Raw genomic sequence first — 17730 nt, 5'->3', positions numbered from 1 at the left:
AGTTCTCTGCATATTCATATGAGTACTTTAACCCCCCTACTCTTAAGAGAAGTGCATTAGCTTCAATGCCACCTTTCTCATATGGTGCTCGCGGGATGATGAATGCTTTGCCACCCCTTCAGATGTGGGTGGTGAAGAAATCGAACTAATCACTTCTGCAGGTCAGGTCTCTAGATGAAAATCATCATCTGAAGAATTTGCTGGAGACCTGAGGAAATGCTTGATAGGACGCAAGCTAATGTTGATGAAATAGAAATATTTCACACGTCCTTATAATTCTGTTGTGATGAAATTCTTAGCTGATGAAATTGATATTATATTCTTCAAACCTGAAGCATATGAGATGGTAAGCTGTACTAATTCATCTGCAGGATGACAAACCCAAGAATACTAAGTGGGTTCTTGATAGTGGATGCACACATCACATGACTGGGGATAAAAGCTTGCTGATGAATATGCCACTAACTCCATCACCTCTGAAGCAAATCACATATGCTGACAAAGGTAAAAGCAAAGTATTGGGACTTGGCAAAGTGGCTATTTCCAAGGATAGGCATATGGACAAAGTGATGCTTGTTGAATCCCTTGGTTTTAACCTCATGTCAGTCTCGATGCTTTGTGATCTTGATATGATTGTTATCTTTGGTAGATATAGATGTGTAGTCATCATGGAATTTGACAAATCCAAAGTCTTCGAAGGTGTAAGAAGAGGGGTATGTACATTGTTGATTTCTCTACAGGTCCTCAACCAGCCACTTGTTTACTAGCAAAAACCTCAGAAGGATGGCTGTGGCACCAAAGACTAGGTCATGCAGGCATGAGGAATTTGCACACGCTAGCGAAGAAGAAGCATGTCATCGGCATCGAATCAGTCAAATTCCTCAAGGATCATCTTTGCGGTGCTTGTGAATATGGGAAAATGACCAGATCCAAGCATCCCCCGAAGACTATCATGACCACTACACGTCCATTCAAATTGCTTCATATGGATCTATTTGGACCTACTCATTATGCCACACTAATCAATGCAGCATCTTTATATGGCTTCGTCATAGTTGATGATTATTCTAGATATACATGGGTGCAAATCATAGTGTATAAAACTGAAGTGCAGGAAATCTTCAAACGATTTTCTTCAAGGGCCTCGACGAACTTTGGCATCAAGATCAAACATATCACGAGTGATAATGGAACCGAGTTCAAAAACACTGGTCTTGACGATCATCTTGATGAACTTGGTATTACTCACGAATTATCTGCTCCTTATACTCCTCAGCAGAATGGTGTCGTCGAAAGGAAGAACAGGACTCTGGTTGAAATGGCAAGAACTATGCTTGAAGAATATCAGACTCCTCGTCGCTTTTGGCCTGAAGCAATCAACACTGCATGCCATATCATCAACAGGTTATATCTTCACAAATTCCGCAAGAAAACCTCATATGAACTCCTCACTGACAAGAAACCCAACGTAAGTTATTTCAAAGTCTTTGGTGCAAAATGTTGGATTAGAGATCCTCACCATAGCTCAAAATTTGCACCTAAGGCACATGCAGGTTTTATGCTCGGTTATGGAAAAGACTCGCACACCTACAGAGTCTTCAACAACTATCACAACAAAGTTGTTGAGACTGTAGATGTGCGGTTCAATGAAACTAATGGCTCGCAAAGAGAGCAATTGCGTTCTGATCCAGATAAGTTGTCTCCTGAGGAAGCAATAAAGCTCAAACCTACTGAAGACATTGTCCCCACTGAGGAAATTGGTGAAGAAATGATCCCCATCACTGATGAAAATCAAGAAGATGCTCCTGAGGAAATTGCACCAGGACCACTTCCTCATCCCAGACGAAATCCTCAACCAGCTCATCCGAGGATTGCAAATGAAGTAGAACTTGACAAAATCCTCAACGACATCAACGCGCCAGGTCCTCTCACTCGCTCAAAAGACTCACACTTAGTTAACTTTTGTGGGCATTTTTCTTTTGTATCCATCACAGAACCCTCAAAAGTTGTTGAGGATTTTCTGGAACCGGAGTGGATCCAAGCTATGCAAGACGAACTTCGTCAATTCAAGCTAAATGACGTGTGGGAGCTCATCAAACGACCAGATCCCCGCAAGCACAACATCATCGACACAAAGTGGATTTTCCGAAACAAGCAAGATGAGGACGGTCAAGTGGTGAGGAACAAGGCACGACTTGTAGCCCAAGGCTACACCCAGGTTGAAGGAATAGATTTCGATGAAACTTTTGCACCTGTTGCTAGACTTGAAGCTATTCGAATACTACTTGCTTATGCTAATCATCATAACATCATCTTATATCAAATGTATGTGAAAAGTGCATTCCTCAATGGTAAGCTTGAGGAAGAAGTGTATGTTGCTCAGCCCCCAGGTTTTGAGGATCCAAAGAATCCAGACAAAGTCTTCAAGCTCAAAAAGGCTCTTTATGGTCTCAAGCAAACCCCTCGGGCTTGTTATGATACATTGAAGGAATTCCTCATGAAGAAAGGCTTCAAACCTGGTTCACTCGATCCAACTCTTTTCACTAAATCCTATGATAATGAGCTATTTGTGTGTCAAATATATGTCGATGATATCATATTTGGTTGTACTGACAAATGATACAGTGATGAATTTGCTTACATGATGAGTGAAGAATATCAGATGTCCATGATGGGGGAGCTGAAATTCTTCTTAGGTCTTCAAATTCGTCAACAACGCAATGGAATCTTCATATCAGAGGAGAAATACCTCAAGGATGTTCTGAGGAAATTCGACATGCATGAATGCAAAGGTGCCGAGACTCCAACGCCTACCAACGGCCACCTCGGCACTGATGAAAATGGTAAAGATTTCGATCAGCAGGTATATCGCTCTATGATTGGCTCTTTATTCTGTCTATGTGCATCTAGGCCAGATATAATGCTTAGTGTTTGCATGTGTGCACGTTTTCAAGCAAAACCGAAGGAATCACACCATAAGGCTGTGAAGCATATTCTTCGATACTTAGCTCACACACCAACACTAGGATTGTGGTATCCCAAGGGCTCAAATCTTCATCTGGTAGGGTATTCTGATTCTGACTATGCTCTTGACCGTGTGGATAGCAAGTCAACTTCTGGCACATGCCATTTCCCCGGAAGATCACTAGTTTGCTGGTCCTCAAAGAAGCAGAACTTCATATCACTCTCCACTGCCGAAGCTGAGTACATTGCTACTGGTTCATGATGTGCTCAATTACTATGGATGAAGCAAACCCTCAAGGACTACGACATCAACATGAAGAATGTGCCTCTCTCCTGCGACAATGGGAGTGCAATCAAGATTGCGTACAACCCAGTACAGCACTCGAAGACCAAGCACATCCAGATTCGTCATCATTTTCTTCGGGACCATGTCCTCAAGGGCAATATCCTCATCGACCATGTGAAAACTGATGATCAACTGGCAGATATCTTCACTAAGCCATTGGATGAGAAAAGGTTTTGCAAGTTGCGGTGTGAGCTAAATATCTTAGAATCTTCAAATGTTTTGTAAAAACATGCACACATCCTAACACTTATGCAAAATTGATGACTTAGATGTGCAACACATGATGAATCTATTTTCTTCAACTGATGAAGAATATCACTCTGAATGTGAAGAAATCAACGAAGAAATTGATTCTCAGGGCCCCACGACAATTGTACGTGGCGTCTGTAATCAACATTCTTATACGGTGGGTGACGCCACCGCCCAATATGAAATTCCTCAAGTTGATTTTCTTCAAATATTCCATTTCCTCAAAATATGTTTTTCCTCAAAACAGTTGTTCTTCATTGTGACGATTTATCACAAAATCATCAAAAACACTTGATGACTTTCGTTTGACTAGATAGACTGTGATTTCAAGTCCTCAACAGCATTCACTTATAGCTATTTCTTCAAGTTGATATTTCTTCTAAGTGAATGTGATCGGACCCTACTTTCCCTCTATGCTATTCTCGTCCAGTCTATTCGATTCTTCATATGCATTCTACTTGAAACTTTGTTCAAAATCCTCACTGCGTCCTTGTCAGCTGATGATTTTGGAACGAAAATGCTCAAATCTTCAAAAATTGTTTCTTTAATGCACAGTAACTGAACCCCACTTCCCACGTTCGGATAACCACGATCTCCACTATCTCGAGCGCCTTGCTCGGGAACTACACGTGTCTTGCGGAGACGTAGAGGCAGGGGCTGTTTGGTCCAAAATCTTCGCGCCAACAGTAACTGTCTGGCTATAAATATGTCCCTATCCCCCTCGGCAAACTCTTCTTCGCCCCATCGCTCTCCTGCTATAGCAAAAAGCACTGAACCCTAGCACCACCGCTGGAAGTCTCGTCGCCGGTGAGGAAGAGCTTCACTGCCTCGACTTCTCCGTCGCCGGAACCACGCGGGAGTCGGACCATCTTTGTCCGCCGCCGCCGTAGACATCCTCTGTCGCCGGGTTAGGGCGCATTGGACACTCGACCGAAGAGCTTCTCTACACACCATTTCTGTGTTCTTCGTGCGCAACTTCCAGGGTAAATAAAATCCCATTTTTACTGCAAGTTAGATCTACTATTTTACATCTCCTATGTGAAATATGTTTTTCCTCAAGAGTCTATATGCACTTGATTCCTCAAACACTGCCTATCACCACACCATTGATGAACTTCACTAAGGATCTAAGATTTCCATGAGATTCCTCAGTTGTGCGAATTTTCGGATCTGTACAACTCTGGAACCCAAGAACAGTATGCTTAGGCACATTCCTCAACCAATGGTTAAATTCCTCACATGTCAAACTTTTTCATTTTCTTCAAATCTGAGAACGCATATGATCTCCAAATTCCTCGCAACTATACTCTGTTCACAGGTACACACATGTCAGCTGATGAATCTCTCGGTTCTCATCACATTAACTCATTTGCAGCGTTTCTTGAAGAAAATCTTCAAGTCTCATCAGAATCCTCAAGAGTTCAATCTCATCAGCAAATCCTCAACTGAAGAAAATGGAGGATGACAGAAAGCAGAAAGGAGGAAAGAAACTTGAACAGAACACAGCTGTGGATATCCCTGAGGATATTTACTTGGACTACTGTACACCTGATGAAAATGAAACAATGGCCAAGAGAAAGATTCGGCTGCAGAAGATAGAACGCCAATGGGCTAAGGAATGGAAGGAGTACAGGTTTGTAACTGCCAAATATGTGAAGAAATTCGCTCTGAAGCCTCCTGGCAAATGGGCCCCACTTGAGGCTCATCAAGTAGCGCATCCCTCAAGCCTCAAGACCCTTGATGACTATCCAGAAGAGAAGGAAAAGCATCTGGCTAAGCTCAAGAAGCAAGAAGAAGCTGCAGTGAGGAAATTCAATGAATCCTCAGCTGCAGCTCCTTCCTCTGCCGCCGAGACCTCTGGTTCAGCAATTCCTCAACCATAGTCTGTTGCGTCAAAGCCAAGGGCTCTAAAGCCTCAAGAGAAGTCTGCTCAGGCATCAGTTACAAAACCCTCAGCGTCAAAACCCTCAGCTCCAAAATCCTCAGCACCACCACCAAAGCCTCAAGGGACACCAGTACAAAAGCCAGTCATGAAGCCAATGACCGCCACTTCTAGCTCCTCACTCTCGGCTGCAACCAGCTCGGAGACAAAGTCTTCACCACCTCCGGTGAAGACTCAGGTGTCTGCTGAAAGAACAACTCTGCCAAGCCCCAGCAAAATCATCACCGTCCCGTCTGCATCAGAGGGCAGTGATGAATATGATGATCAAACCGTGCAAGCCATAATCAGAAACAAGCAGGAAAGAGTAGCTCAGGCATCAGGCAGCGCCATTCCTCTGGCCATGGACCCCAAGGTCCTCCTTGACTACATCAACATCTGGTATGAGGACCGAAATACTCCGCCTGATGATTTGAAACTTCCCCCTGGCATCAGCCACATGGTGGCAACTTTCATCAATGAAGCCAAGTGGAAAGAACAGCAGGCCAAGCAGGCCAAGGTTGCAAAGCTTAAAAGGAGAAATTCCTCAAGCAGAATCTCCTCAGCTTGACGCCTGATGCACTGGTGTCAACACAGGCTGAGCTGAAGAATTTGTCTGACAAGTACTCCAAGTTGTCATATCGTAAAAGTCTCAAGAGCAATTTCATCAAGCTGGCCACTAAAGCAGTTGATGACTACAACAAGTAGGCTGCACCTCCAGCACCAACTCCCCAACCCTTGATTGAAGAGCCAGCTGATGAATCTCCTCAAGCTGAAGAAACTCCTCAAGCTGAGGAAATACACCAAGAAAGGCGTGTAGATGTACCGGCTATTGAAGAAATCACCATGGAAGCTCCAGCTGATGAACCTGCTGCAGCTGATGAGACTGCCCCTGACCCAACTGCTTCATCAAAGCAAGCTGATGACTCTGCTCCAGCTGGTTCCTCAAAGCCAGCTGAAGAATCTATCGAGAGAACGCCTTCACCAAAAGCTTCAAAGGTGAAGAAGATGATTCCGTCTGCATCAGACGTGAAGAAAACCAGGGCTGCTGAGAAGGAAGCCAAAAAGAGAAAGGCCTCCTCAGCAGAAGAAGAACCAGAGGCCAAGCGCCTCAAAGCGCTTGAAGAGACTGCTCCTCTGGACCCTGTGCCCCTAAATGTTGCTCCTTCTTATGAAATGGTCATTCTTGATGATCAAGCGAAAAGGGCAGATGAGGAAATGAAGGATGTCGTCTCTGAGGAACACACTGACGAAGAAATTCGTATTCACGACAGTCCTCAACCCTTCATTCCTCAGAAAGACACTGCTCAAGGATCAGCTGCACCAGCTGATGAAACTGCCTCTGCCACCAAGCCAACTGAGGTAGAACAAACTGAAAATCCTCAAGCTGATGAAATTCAAGGCTCTGAGCAAAATCTTCAAGATGAGGAACAGGCTGACCCAACTCCTCCACCTCAGCAAGATGAACCTATTCCTCAGCCTGATGCACAGCCACAGCAAGCCCCTCAGCCTGACGCCCAGCCAGAGCTATCTCCTCAGCCTGAAGCCCCAAATGCTGAAATTTCTCACCCTGAGGAAAATGCTGAGGAAAATGCACCTGACCAAGACAATGCATTCGTCGTGCTCAACCCCGAGACTGCAATTGTTGTCTCCCCTCCTGTTCCTCAGCAAAATCTTCTGCCAGTTCAGCGTCAGCCATTCTCCAAACGACCAAAGTTTCAAAAGGAGAATTTCTTTGAAGAACGCATGTACTTCATTGGAGAGAACCCCTATGACAAGCCTCAAATGAGGCATCTGAAGTTTTGGACTAGGACACAGATGAATTACTATGCCTCTGTGCTCTGTGGAAGAAGCAAGATATTCTAGCACAGGCATATTCCTCACGTTGAACTTGAAGCTATACCATGCCTAGAGCCAGTCCTCAATGTACTTCATGATGCTGGTTTGCTGCCAATGTGCTCCGACATCTCTGACTGGAACAGTGAGCTCATTCTTCGATTCTATGCCACTCTTCACATCTCTGGCAACCCTGAAGACATTAACACTTGGGTGTTTGACTGGATGACACAAAATACTCACTACAAGGCTCCTGCTACTGAGCTCCTCCGTGAACTTCTTGTACCAATTCCCTCAGAGGAGGCTGTGAAGCTTTATGGTGAGCGTGAGCTGCCCAATGGGATGATGGAAGTCCTCATGAAACCTTTGGCTGAAGGAAAATCACCGAGAAAAATATTCCTCATCCACGAGCTCAAATATACACCAAGGTCTGTCTACAGAATCCTCTGCAGTGTGCTCGCGCCAATCAAAGGCCATGATGATGAAGAAGATGTCATAGGCCTCATGAAGAATATCCTATTCAACATCATCCATGGTATTCCTATCAACATCCATGATTTGTTCTTGAGGACTTTGGCCGACAATGCTATGTGTCCATTTGATCACAAGATATATGCCCCATGGATCATGAGATTCATCAGGACAAGGACAGGCATCAACTTTCATGCTGAGTGCCAAAACCATGTTGGTTGTATGCCTCCTATCCAGGTCAACAAGAAGACTTTAAAGCCCATTGAAGGAAAACGCAAATCAGTGATTGAAGAAGGCAGTAGGCCCCTTGATGGCCAGTTCAGAGAGCCAAAAGCTTATTCTTCATGGGATGATACTGAGACTCGTCCGGCAAGCCCCGTTCCTCCTCGCGTGATGAATACAAGAGAGCTCCTCCTCAGTCTTCACCAGAAGGTGGATCGCAATCACAAGTGGGTCAAACGCCAGTTTGGCACCATTGTGAAAACCCTCACTGAAACACAGAACTCTGTGAAGCTCAACCATCACTATCTGCATGAGGTCTTTGATCGCACCTGGGCTACACTTGCACATCTGAAGACTCAGACAGAGCATGAAGAAATGGACTTTGAGCGAGACTTTGACTGGTCGTGGCCTCCCAAGAATAAGTTCAGGCCCATTCCAGTTCCAGACCTTGAATACAGATCCTTTTCTTCATTCCGCACTTCTGAACCTGATGAGGAACAACTCGACACTGCAACAGGCCCAAGGAAGAAGACTACACCCAAGAAGCGTCAAGGATCTTCATCAACCGCCAAGAAATGAAATCTTCACGGGCGTTAGTCCTCAATTTGTCCCTTTTTGTCACTTGATGACAAAGGGGGAGAAACTTGAGAGTTAGTCTTCAAACGGGATTTATTTTTGGGGCTTATGAACTATATTTAAGTTACAAACTCTTGGCTCTTGTGAAGTTTTTATGTAATGAGTTGTAACTTAAGCCCGATGGTACTCTGACACTTTTGAACGTTTTTCTTGGCATGCTTATTCCTCAAGTTTTAATGCATGCATGCTGGAATTCGTCAAATACCATTTGTCATCATGCATTTTCATTTTCTTCATATGATATGTTACATGTATGCATGATTTACAAGACTCAGGGGGAGATCTCCATGATATAAATCATCAATGTGCATTTGCTGTGAAAAGCAAAATCCTCAAGATATGCACATATTCAGGGGGAGTCTCTCTGATTCTTGATTTCAAATTCCTCAAATGAGTATTTACACTTCATATTCTTGATCCCTGTTGAAGACTTAACCTAATTGTCATCAACCACCAAAAAGGGGAGATTGTAAGTGCATCTAGTGCCCCTTAGTGATTTTGGTGGTTTGAAGACTTACAGGTTAAGTATCTAATCTGTTTATGAGTGTACACAGGATCTATAAGTCATTGAGGAGTTTGAGATATTTCATGAATATCGACCCCTAAAAATATATATCTTCGGTTGAAGAAATTGGTCTGAAGCTGAAGAAATGAACTGCGAGGAATCTGCGATGAAATTGATATTCCTCATGAAGATACTGAAATTGAGGAATTCGGTGTGTCCTGAAGAAAATCACTTTGAAGACTTTGAAGCATGAAGATTTACTCTTTCTGTTTTATTATCTTTGCATTTGAGTAATAGGAACACCGTACTGTTAAAGGGGGTCGAAGTTACGCTCTGGAATGAATTTCCTCATGATGCTCAACCCAAGCCTAATCCTACCAAAAGCCTCAAGTGAGGAATACGAGTGAGATGAGGACTCTCATAGTTGAGGGTTCCGACCGTCTCGATAGCCACGCCATGTCATTGATCTTATCCACACCAACGGTCATATTATTTAAGGTCATTAGTGTCAAATCATGTCGGGATGCTCCCAGGCTATAAATAGCTGCCCCCACAACCATTAGCTGGTTGGCTGCTCCGTTAGAAACTGACACTTGTCATAAGAGCAACCCAATTCCTCGGAGTCTTCGAGAGTAATTCATCAGTGAGGAAATACCCCATACACCGAAACCACAAACCAAACCTAGTGATTGAGCATCACTGAAGAAGTTGTTCCTGTGTGGGATTGAAGCCTTTTACCTTTGAGGACTGTGCATCCGCCAGACGGTTAGGCGTCATGGTCTAGAGCTTTCGAGCAGTCAATTGGGGATCGCCGGGTGACCAAGTTTGTGAGGGTTTGGAAGTCTGCCCTGAAGACTTACCACGAGTGTTGGGCGAGGACTGGGTGTTCTTAGCCCAAGGAGAACACGGTAGGGACTGTGTGTCCCGGGACTGTGTCTCCTTTTGTTTCAATACCAAGCCGCTCCAAACCAGATGTACGACTGTCACAACAGTTGGAACTCGGTCATCAACTACTGTCTTCGCTGTGAAACGGGTTCTAATTCCTCAACTCCTTACTTTCCTCAGATTATGTGTTGATGACTTTCACTGCTACTGTTTGAAGAATTTGCTGAATACTTTCTCTGAAATTACTCAACCCCAATTTCTTCACGCTAGTTAATCCTCATCTGTTTTCTGCGTGCCTGCTCACTGTGCAATCTGTTTTCACATACCTCACTCTGAAAAACTGTTGTTGTGAAACTTTGCACTTCTGATCCTTTACTGTTTACGCTGTAAGTTAGTCATCAGTGAGGAATTTCCTCAACAGGAATTTCCTCAGTGATGAAATTTTAGAAATCTCCTATTCACCCCCCTCTAGTCGATATAACACACTTTCAATGCCCCTTAGTTGGTGATTTATGAGAGAATATGGAGACTCAAATTCAAAATAAAAATTACATAAGTAAAAGAAAGGCCCTTGGCAGAGGGAAGTAGGGATTTGTAGAGGTGCCAGAGCTCAAAGCAAAAATTGAGAGATAAAAACATTTTGGGAGGCATACTTTCCAACCAACGAAAAGGACTTAGAGCTCCCAACACTTTCCATGCTAGATACATCATAGGAGGTTTCAAACAACAAATAAAGTTTATTCCTTTTTCCACCATTACTTTTACTTTGCATGGCTTGTCTGTATCCACGGATGCCCTCCATACCAACACTTTTCAAGGAATTTATTATTTGACAACAAAAAGTAAATTCATTTTTTTTCATTTCGGGACTGGGCATCCCTAATACCTTTGCCGTACCCTCGTGCAATGACAAGTGAATAAACACTCATCATGAGAATAACACATCTAGCATGGAAAATATTGGTCACCCCTCACCGCCTCGCGAGCGGTAGAGCACACAAAAGAGAAATTTATTTTGAAAATTAGAGATGGCACATGCAAATTTTCTTAGAATGGCATGGAAGTACCGCATATAGATAGGTATAGTGGACTCATATGGAAAAATGGTTTAAAGGGTTTTGGATGCACAAGTAGTGATCATACTTAGTGCAAAATAAACGCTAGCAAAAAGATTGAGAAGCGACCAACCAAGAAACAAAAAATCTCGTACCCAAGCATTAAGCATGAGTAACACCGAATAATGCACCACAAGTAGGATATAAATTTCATTGCATAACTATTGACTTTCGTGCTTGCATAGGGAATCACAAACCTTAACATCAATATTCTTACTAGAGCACAATTACTCATCAACATGACACACATATCATATTGTCATATCTCAAAACCATTACTAAGAATCAAGATTATTTTGTCCAATGATCTTCATGAAAGTTTTTATTATATCCTCCTTGGAAATCGATCACTTTCAGACTATTTTCGTATGTTGATTTTGATAAGCTCAAACGGATTTAAGTGAAGAACATCAGTGTAATTTTTCTTTATCTCAAAATAATCTAAGTGAAGTAAGTGAGAATTTCTTAAATTTTTTACTAAATCCCAAATAAATCTAAGTGAAGCATGAGAGCATTTCTTCAAAAATAAAAAAACACACCGTGCTAAAAAAGATATAAGTGAAGTACTAGAGCAAATCGATGGCTCTAAAAATTGAAGTGAAGCATAGGAGCAGGCATAGCATAATTTTTGGCTCTCTCAAAAAGGTGTGTCCAGCAAGGATTCAAGACTTAAAACACAAAGCAAAACAAGCAAAGACTCATATCATACAAGATGCTCCAAGCAAAACTCATAATATTTGATGAATAAAAATATAGTTTCGAGTAAACTACCGATGGTTGTTAGAAGAAAGAGGGGATACCACTTGGGGGCATCCCCAAGATTAGTTGATTGCTACTTCTTGAATATTATCTTGGGGTGCCTCGGGCATCGCCAAGCTTAGACTTTTGCAAATCCTTATTCCTTCATCCATCGTAAGATCACCCAAAACTTGAAAACTTCAATCACGCAAAACTCAACAAATCCTTCGTGAGATTCGTTAGTATAAGAAAACAAACCACTACTATAAGTACTGTTGCAAACCTATTCATATTTTATTTTTGCATTATACTTACTGTATTCCAAAATTTCTATGGCAAAAACTCATCGAAGAAAACCATAGAATCATCAAAACAAGCACACAACGCAAAGAAAACATAATTTGTCAAAAACAGAACAGTCTGTAGCAATCGGACTACTTAGAATACTTATGTAACTTTAAAATTTCTGAAAACTTAGGACGACGTGAGTAATTTGTTTCTTAATCTTATGCAAAAAAGAATCAACTCAAAATTACTCTTATGTTAAAAATGAAAAATAATTTTGTGAGCGCAAAACTTTCTATTTTTCAGCAAGATCAAATCAACTTTCACCCAAATCATTCCAAAGGCCTTGCTTGGCACAAACACTAATTCAAACCACAAATACTCATGTAGACATAGGTACAATTGTGTATTTTTATTTGAAACAGAAAATAAAAATATTGGGTTATCTCCCAACAAGCGCTTTTCGTTTAAACCTTCTAGCTAGGCATTGATAATTTTAATGATGCTCTCACGAAAGACAAGAATTGAAGCACAAAGATAGCATTACATGGCATGTCAAAATAACATTTAAGTCTAACATACTTCCTATGCATAGGCGTTTTATAAGAAAACTAATTATCAAGGCATGCAAAAACTAGCATATGCAAGGGAGAAGAATAAAGGGTTGACAATCTCAACATAACAAGAGGTAAATTAGTAATATGAAAATTTATAGGACCATATTTTCCACTCTCGTAATAATTGCATGTAAGATCATACTCAAATTCAACAATATAGCTATCATATAAAATTTTCTCTTCATGATCTACATGCTTGCAAAGTTGAGACTCTTCCAATATACTGGGATTATCTTCAAATAAAGTCATGACCTCTCCAAACCCACTTCTATCAAAAAATTCATAATATTGAACACTCTCCAAAATAGTGGGATCAATAATGCCAAAAGTTGACACTCTTCCAAACCCACTTTCAGTATCATATTCATCAAGAGTATTAAATAAATTATCAAGATCATAAGAAGCATTATCACCCCAATCACGATCATTGCAATAAGTAGCGGGCATGGCAAACTCATCAAATATAGCATCCCCAAGCTTGTGGGTTTGCATATCATTAGCACAATTGATATTAATAGAATTTATAACAATATCATCCCAATCATTCTTTTCATTCAAGCAAACATCGTGAATCACTTCATCACAATTTTCAGGTTCACGAATCTCAAGCAAAACTTCATAGAGATAATCAAGTACACTCAACTCACTAGCAATTAGTTCATCATAACTGGATATCTTGAAAAGATTAGCAAGTGTATGAGGATCCATATCAATAGATTTTTAGCAAGCAAATAGAAGGCACATGGCAACATAAGTAAAGATAGCAAACAAGAAAAAAGGCAAACAGAAAAGAGGGCGAATAAAACAACATTTTTTTGTGAAGTGGGGGAGAGGAGAACGAGAGGAAAATGGCAAATAATGTAAATTGTGAGGAGATGAGATTTGTGATTAGGAATCTCGTTGATGTTGAAGATCCTCCCCGGAAATGGCGCTAGAAATTCCTTTTGATATCTGCTAGAACTACATCGGTATTTCCCCAAAGAGGAAGGGATGATGCAGTGTAGCGACGGTAGGTATTTACCTCAGTGGTGATACCAAGGTTATCGAACCAGTAGGAGAACCTCCTCACACAACGTAGACAACACCTGCACACAAATAACAAATACTCGCAACTCAACGTGTTAAAGGGGTTGCCAATCCATATCCGGCACGGTGCCTCAAGATAGGCAAATAACATGAGGTAAAAGTGGTATGTAGGATAAATAGATCGCGGAAAAAATAAATTGCAGCAAGGTATTTTTGTATTTTTGGTTTAATATATCTGAAAATAAAAGCGAAGGAAAATAGATTGCAAAGGCAAATATGATGAAAAGAGACCCGTGGCCCGTAGGTTTCACTAGTGGCTTCTCTCGAGAAAAATAGCAAACGATGGGAAAACAATTACTGTTGGGAAATTTATAGAACTTCAAATAATCATGATGATATCCATGCAATGATCATTATATAGGCATCATGTCCAAGATAAATAAACCGACTCCTGCCTACATCTACTACTATTACTCCACACATCGACCGCTATCGAGCATGCATCTAGTATATTAAGTTCATGGAAAAACAGAGTAATTCAATAAGAACAATGACAAGATGTAGACAAGATCTGTTTATGTAGAAATAGACCCCATCTTGTTATCCTTAATAGCAACAATACATGCGTGTCTTTTCCCTTTTTGTCACTCAGATCAAGCACCGTAAGATCGAACCCATCACAAAGCACCTCTTCCCATTGCAAGACAAATAGATCAAGTTGGCCAAACAAAACCCAAATATCGAAGAAGAAATATTAGGCTATAATCAATCACACATATAAGAGAATAAAGAAGACTCGGATAAATTTCATGGATAAAAACATAGATCTAATCATAAAATCAAAGTTCATCGGATCCCACAAACACACGCAAAAAGACCATTTTATTGATAATCAAGAGAGAGAGAGAGAGAGAGAGAGAGAGGAAGCCATCTAGCTACTAACTATAGACTCATAGGTCTACAAAGAACTACTCATGCATCATCGGAGAGGCACCAATGGACATGATGAACCCCTCCGTGATGGTGTCTAGATTGGATATGGTATTGCTGGACTCTGCGGTGGCAGGAATTGATTTTTCGTCCCCCTCCCTAGGGTTTCTGGGATGTTGGGGTATTTATAGAGCAAAGAGGTGGTGCAGGAGGCCAACGAGGAGGGCACAACCCACCGGGGCGCGCCTGGGCCCCCAGGTGCGCCCTGGTGGGTTGTGCTCCCATTGAAGCTCCCCTGAGGTGCGTTCCTGGCCCACTGAATGTCTACTGGCCCAAAAATATCCACAAAAAGTTTTGCTGCATTTGGACTCCGTTTGGTATTGATTTCCTGTGATGTAAAAAACATGCAGAAAATAGGAACTGGCACTAGGCACTATGTCAATAGGTTAGTACCAAAAAATGATATAAAGTGACTATAAAATGATTGTAAAACATCCAAGAATGATAATATAACAGCATGGAACAATCAAAAATTAGAGATACGTTGGAGACGTATCAGCATCCCCAAGCTTAATTCTTTCTCATCCTCGAGTAGGTAAATGATAAAAACAGAATTTTTGGTGTGGAATGCTGCCTAACATGTTCATCACATTTCTTTTCTTTATAGCATGGACATTTGGACTTCTATATGGTTCAAAGCAATAGTCTAGTTTTGACATGAAGACTTTAATACTCAAGTATACCAACAAGCAACCACGTGTTTCAAAAATTCAACACTAAAGCAATTTATCCCTAGCCCATTATGCTCAATCATTGATCCATTCCTGAAACAAACTCGAATATTAGCTACACCCAATGCTCAAGTACGATCATAGTGCCCCTTAGTTGGTGCTTTATGAGAGAAGATGTAGATTCAAATTCAAAATATAAATTGCATATGTAAAATAAAAGCCCTTCGCACAGGGAAGTAGGGATTTGTAGAGGTGCCAGAGATCAAAGCGAAAATTGAGATATAAAAACATTTTGGGAGGCATACTTTTCCCACCAACGAAAACGACTTAGATCTCCGAGAACTTTCCATGCTAGATACATCATAGGTGGTTCCCAAACAGAAAATAAAGTTTATTCCTTTTTCCACCATTACTTTCACTTTCCATGGCTTGTCCGTATCCACGCGTGCCCTCCATACCAACACTTTCCAATGAATTTATTATTTGACAACAAAAAGTAAATTCATTTTTTTTCATTTCGGGACTGGGATCCCTAATACCTTTGTCGTACTCTCGTGCAATGACAAGTGAATAAACACTCATCGAAAGAATAACACATCTAGCATGGAAAATATTGGTCACCCCTCATCACCTCTCGAGCGGTAGAGCACACAAAAGAGAAATTTATTATGAAAAGTAGAGATGGCACATGCAAATTTGGTTAGAACAGTAAGGAAATACCGCATATAGGTAGGTATAGTGGACTCATATGGCAAAACTAGTTTAAAGGGTTTTGGATGCATAGGTAGTGATCATACTTAGTGAAAAATGAAGGCTAACAAAAAGATTGAGAAGCGACCAACCAAGAAATGAAAAATCTCGTACCCAAGCATTAAGCATAAATCACACCAAATAATACACCACAAGTAGGATATAAATTTCATTGCATAACTATTGACTTTCGTGCTTGCATGGGGAATCACAAACCTTAACATCAATATTCTTACTAAAGCACAATTACTCATCAACATGACTCACATATCATATCATCATATCTCAAAACCATTACTAAGAATCAAGTTTATTTTGTCCAATGATCTTCATGAAAGTTTTTCTTATATCCTCCTTGGATATCTATCACTTTGGGACTGTTTTCATATGTTGCTTTTGATAAGCTCAAACAAATTTAAGTGAAGAACATCAGCATAATTTTTCTTTCTCTCAAAATAATCTAAGTGAAGCAAGAGAGAATTTCTTAAAAAATTTACTAACTCCCAAATAAATATAAGTGAAGCATGAGAGCATTTCTTCAAAAATAACAAAGCACACCATTCTCAAAAAGATATAAGTGAAGTACTAGAGCAAATCCATGGCTCTAAAAATTTAAGTGAAACATAGGAGCAAGCATAGCATAATTTTTGGCTCTCTCAAAAAGGTGTGTCAAGCAAGGATTCAAGACTTAAAACACAAAGCAAAACAAGAAAATATTCATATCATAGAAGACACTCCAAGTAAAACTCATAATACGTGATGAATACAAATATAGTTTCAAGAAAAACACCGATGGTTGTTAGAATAACAAGGGGATACCACTTGGGGGAATCCCCAAGATTAGTTGCTTGCTACTTCTTGAATATTATCTTGGGGTGCCTTGGGCATCCCCAAGCTTAGACTTTTGCTAATACTTATTCCTTCATCCATCGTAAGATGACCCAAAACTTGAATACTTCAATCACACAAAACTCAACAAAACCTTCGTGAGATCCGTTAGTATAAGAAAGCAAACCACTACTATAAGTACTTTTGCAAACCTATTCATATTTTATTTTAGTTCATTATATATACTGTATTCCAACTTTTCTATGGCAAAAACTCATCAAAGAAAACCATAGAATCATCAAAAAAGGCACACAACACAAGGAAAACAGAATTTGTCAAAAACAGAATAGTCTGTAGCAATCTGACTACTTCGAATAATTATGTAACTCAAAAAATTCTGAAAACTTGGGAAGACGTGAGTAATTGGTATGTTAAGCGTCTGCAAAAATAATCAACTGAAAACCACTCGTCTGTTAAAAATGAAAAATAATTTCGTGAGCGCAAATCTTTCTGTTTTTTCAGCAAGATCAAATCAACTTTCACCCAAATCATCCCCAAAACCTTGCTTGGCACAACCACTAATTTAAACCACGAAAACTCATCTAACCAGAGGTATAATTGTGTATTTTTATTTGAAACAGAAAATAAAAATATTGGGTTATCTCCCAAAAAGCGCTT

The sequence above is a fragment of the Hordeum vulgare genome, chromosome 2H (assembly GCF_904849725.1).
Source record: "Hordeum vulgare subsp. vulgare chromosome 2H, MorexV3_pseudomolecules_assembly, whole genome shotgun sequence".
NCBI classification, from domain to species: Eukaryota; Viridiplantae; Streptophyta; class Magnoliopsida; order Poales; family Poaceae; genus Hordeum; species Hordeum vulgare.
The sequence above is the reverse complement of the archived record's forward strand: the minus strand, read 5'-3'. Positions refer to the sequence as shown.